Source organism: Schistocerca gregaria, unplaced genomic scaffold, assembly GCF_023897955.1.
Source record: "Schistocerca gregaria isolate iqSchGreg1 unplaced genomic scaffold, iqSchGreg1.2 ptg000484l, whole genome shotgun sequence".
Classification (NCBI taxonomy): domain Eukaryota; kingdom Metazoa; phylum Arthropoda; class Insecta; order Orthoptera; family Acrididae; genus Schistocerca; species Schistocerca gregaria.
In genome coordinates, this window is record NW_026061893.1 from 1,304,148 (window position 1) to 1,309,106 (window position 4,959).

Consider the following 4,959-nt stretch of genomic DNA (forward strand, 5'->3'; position numbering starts at 1 on the left):
GTGTCTCCGCATACCGCAGCACGCGACATAGCTTTGCAGACGATAAGTACAACCGTTTCAGAGAGAAGAGCGGCAATTGTGACGATCTGGCTTTAAGTCGATTCTATAACAAGTGACGAAAACGGACGGATTTATCAGGTTTTTACTACATATGAACACTTTTCACATTCTGCCATGAACTCGGCTGCTAGTCCTCCTTTCATGCAGAATCTTAAGGTCCTAGCTCGTGTCCAAGGAACCAAAGCCAGCTAAAAAGTCAATAATCGATACCTAAAACTTAAATTGTACTACTTCTTACTGGCTATTACTTCTACTTAGAAATTTCATCTGTGTACTAATATATTGATTTTAGTGTCTCCGGATACCGCAGCACGCGACATAGCTCTGCAGACGATAAGTACAACCGTTTCAGGGAGAAGAGCGGCCAATGTGACGATCTGGCTTTGTGTCGATTCGATAACAAATGACGAACACGGACGGATTTCTTAGGTTTTTACTACATATGAACACTTTTCACATTCTCCCGTGCAACTCGGGTGCTAGTCCTCCTTTCATGAGGATTCTTAAGGTCCTAGCTCATGTCCAAGGCACCAAAGCCAGCTAAAAAGTCAATAATCGATACCTAAAACTTGAATTGTACTACTTCTTACTGCCTATTACATCAACTTAAAAGCTTCATCTGTGTTCTACTATAGTGCTTTTAGTGTCTCCGCATACCGCAACACGAGACATAGCTTTGCAGACGATAAGTACAACCGTTTCAGAGAGAAGAGCGGCAATGTGACGATCTGGCTTTGAGTCGATTCGATAACAAATGACGAAAACGGACGGATTTCTCAGGTTTTTACTACATATGAACACTTTTCACATTCTCCCGTGCAACTCGGCTGCTAGTCCTCCTTTCATGCAGAATCTTAAGGTCCTAGCTCATGTCCAAGGCACCAAAGCCAGCTAAAAAGTCAATAATCGATACCTAAAACTTGAATTGTACTACTTCTTAATGGCTATTACATCAAATTAAAAGCTTCATCTGTGTTCTACTATGGTGCTTTTAGTGTCTCCGCATACCGGAACACGAGACATAGCTTTGCAGACGATAAGTACAACCGTTTCAGAGAGAAGAGCGGCCAATGTGTCGATCTGGCTTTGAGTCGATTCGATAACATATGACGAAAACGGACGGATTTCTCAGGTTTTTACTACATATGAACACTTTTCACATACTCCCATGCAACGCGGCTGCTAGTCCTCCTTTCATGCAGAATCTTAAGGTCCTAGCTCAAGTCCAAGGCACCAAAGCCAGCTAAAAAGTCAATAATCGATACCTAAAACTTGAATTTTACTACTTCTTACTGGCTATTACATCAACTTAGAAGTTTCATCTGTGTTCTACTATGGTGCTTTTAGTGTCTCCTCATACCGCAGCACGCGACATAGCTTTGCAGACGATAAGTACAACCGTTTCAGGGAGAAGAGCGTCCAATGTGACGATCTGGCTTTAAGTCGATTCGATAACAAATGACGAAAACGGACGGATTTCTCAGGTTTTTACTACATATGAACACTTTTCACATTCTCCCGTGCAACTCGGCTGCTAGTCCTCCTTTCATGCAGATTCTTAAGGTCCTAGCTCATGTCCAAGGCACCAAAGCCAGCTAAAAAGTCAATAATCGATACCTAACACTTGAATTGTACTACTTCTTACTGGCTATTACATCAACTTAGAGGCTTCATCTGTGTTCTACTATGGCGCTTTTAGTGTCTCCACATACCGCAGCACGCGACATAGCTTTGCAGACGATAAGTACAACCGTTTCAGACAGAAGATCTGGCTTTGAGTCGATTCGATAACAAATGACGAAAACGGACGGATTTCCTATGTTTTTACTACATATGAACACTTTTCACATTCTCCCGTGCAACTCGGCTGCTAGTCCTCCTTTCATGCAGATTCATAAGGTCCTAGCTCATGACCAAGGCACCAAAGCCAGCTAAAGAGTCAATAATCGATACCTAAAACTTAAATTGTACTACATCTTACTGGCTATTACATTAACTTAGTAGTTTCATCTGTGTTCTACTATGGTGCTTTTAGTGTCTCCGCATACCGCAGCACGCGACATAGCTTTGCAGACGATAAGTACAACCGTTTCAGAGAGAAGAGCGGCAATTGTGACGATCTGGCTTTAAGTCGATTCTATAACAAGTGACGAAAACGGACGGATTTCTCAGGTTTTTACTACATATGAACACTTTTCACATTCTGCCATGAACTCGGCTGCTAGTCCTCCTTTCATGCAGAATCTTAAGGTCCTAGCTCGTGTCCAAGGAACCAAAGCCAGCTAAAAAGTCAATAATCGATACCTAAAACTTAAATTGTACTACTTCTTACTGGCTATTACTTCTACTTAGAAATTTCATCTGTGTACTAATATATTGATTTTAGTGTCTCCGGATACCGCAGCACGCGACATAGCTCTGCAGACGATAAGTACAACCGTTTCAGGGAGAAGAGCGGCCAATGTGACGATCTGGCTTTGTGTCGATTCGATAACAAATGACGAACACGGACGGATTTCTTAGGTTTTTACTACATATGAACACTTTTCACATTCTCCCGTGCAACTCGGGTGCTAGTCCTCCTTTCATGAGGATTCTTAAGGTCCTAGCTCATGTCCAAGGCACCAAAGCCAGCTAAAAAGTCAATAATCGATACCTAAAACTTGAATTGTACTACTTCTTACTGCCTATTACATCAACTTAAAAGCTTCATCTGTGTTCTACTATAGTGCTTTTAGTGTCTCCGCATACCGCAACACGAGACATAGCTTTGCAGACGATAAGTACAACCGTTTCAGAGAGAAGAGCGGCAATGTGACGATCTGGCTTTGAGTCGATTCGATAACAAATGACGAAAACGGACGGATTTCTCAGGTTTTTACTACATATGAACACTTTTCACATTCTCCCGTGCAACTCGACTGCTAGTTCTCCTTTCATGCAGAATCTTAAGGTCGTAGCTCTTGTCCAAGGCACCAAAGCCAGCTAAAAAGTCAATAATCGATACCTAAAACTTGAATTGTACTACTTCTTACTGGCTATTACTTCAACTTAATAGCTTCATCTGTGTTCTACTATGGTGCTTTTAGTGTCTCCGCATACCGCAACACGCGACATATCTTTGCAGACGATAAGGACAACCGTTTCAGAGAGAATAGCGGATAATGTGACGATCTGGCTTTGAGTCGATTCGTTAACAAATGACGAAAACTGACGGATTTCTCAGGTTTTTACTACATATGAACACTTTTCACATTCTCCTGTACAACTCGGCTGCTAGTCCTCCTTTCATGCAGAATCTTAAGGTCCTAGCTCATGTCCAAATCACGAAAGAAAGCTAAGAAGTCAATAATCGATACCTAAAACTTGAATTGTACTACTTCTTACTGGCTATTACATCAACTTAGAAGCTTCATGTGTGTTCTACTATGGTGCTTTTAGTGTCTCCGCATACCGCAGCACGCGACATAGCTTTGCAGACGATAAGTACAACCGTTTCATAGAGAAGAGCGGCCAATGTGACGATCTGGCTTTAAGTCGATTCGAGAACAAAAGACGAAAACAGACGGATTTCTCAGGTTTTTACTACATATGAACACTTTTCACATTCTCCCATGCAACTCGGCTGCTAGACCTCCTTACGTCCAGAATCTTACGGTCGTAGCTCATGTCCAAGGCACCAAAGCCAGCTAAAGAGTCAATAATCGATACCTAAAACTTGTATTGTACTACTTGTTACTGGCTATTACATCAACTTAGAAGGTTCATCTGAGTATTACTATGGTGCTTTTAGTGTCTCCGCATTCCGCAACACGCGACATAGCTTAGCAGACGATAAGTACAACCGTTTCAGACAGAATAGCGGCCAATGCGGCGATCTGGCTTTAAGTCGATTCGATAACAAATGACGAAAACGGACGGATTTCTAAGGTTTTTACTACATATGAACACTTTTCACATTCTCCCGTGCAACTCGGCTGCTAGTCCTCCTTTCATGCAGAATCTTGAGGTCCTAGCTCATGTCCAAGGCACCAAAGCCACCTAAAAAGTCAATAATCGATACCTAAAACTTTAATTGTACTACTTCTACTGGCAATTACATCAACTTAGAAGTTTCATCTGTGTTCTACTATGGTGCTTTTAGTGTCTCCGCATACCGCAGCACGCGACATAGCTTTGCAGACGATAAGTACAACCGCTTCAGTGAGAAGAAAGGCCAATGTGACGATCTGGCTTTAAGTCGATTCGAAATCAAATGACGAAAACGGACGGATTTCAAAGGTTTTTACTACATATGAACACTTTTCACATTCTCCCGTGCAACTCGGCTGCTAGTCCTCCTTTCATGCAGAATCATAAGGTCCTAGCTCATGTCCAAGGCACCAAAGCCAGCTAAAGAGTCAATAATCGATACCTAAAACTTGAATTGTACTACATCTTACTGGCTATTACATCAACTTAGAAGGTTCATCTGTATTGTTCTATGGTGCTTTTGATTTCTCCGCATACCGCAGCACGCGAAATAGCTTTGCAGACGATAAGTACAACCGTTTCAGAGAGAAGAGCGGCCAATGTGACGATCTGGCTTCGTGTCGATTCGATAACAAATGACGAACACGGACGGATTTCTTAGGTTTGTGCTACATATGAACACTTTTCACATTCTCCCGTGCAACTCGGCTGCTAGTCCTCCTTTCATGCAGATTCTTAAGGTCCTAGCTCATGTCCAAGGCACCAAAGCCAGCTAAAAAGTCAATAATCGATACCTAAAACTTTAATTGTACTACTTCTTACTGGCTATTACATCAACTTAGAAGTTTCATCTGTGTTGTACTATGGTGCTTTTAGTGTCTCCGCATACCGCAGCACGCGACATAGCTTTGCAGACGATAAGTACAA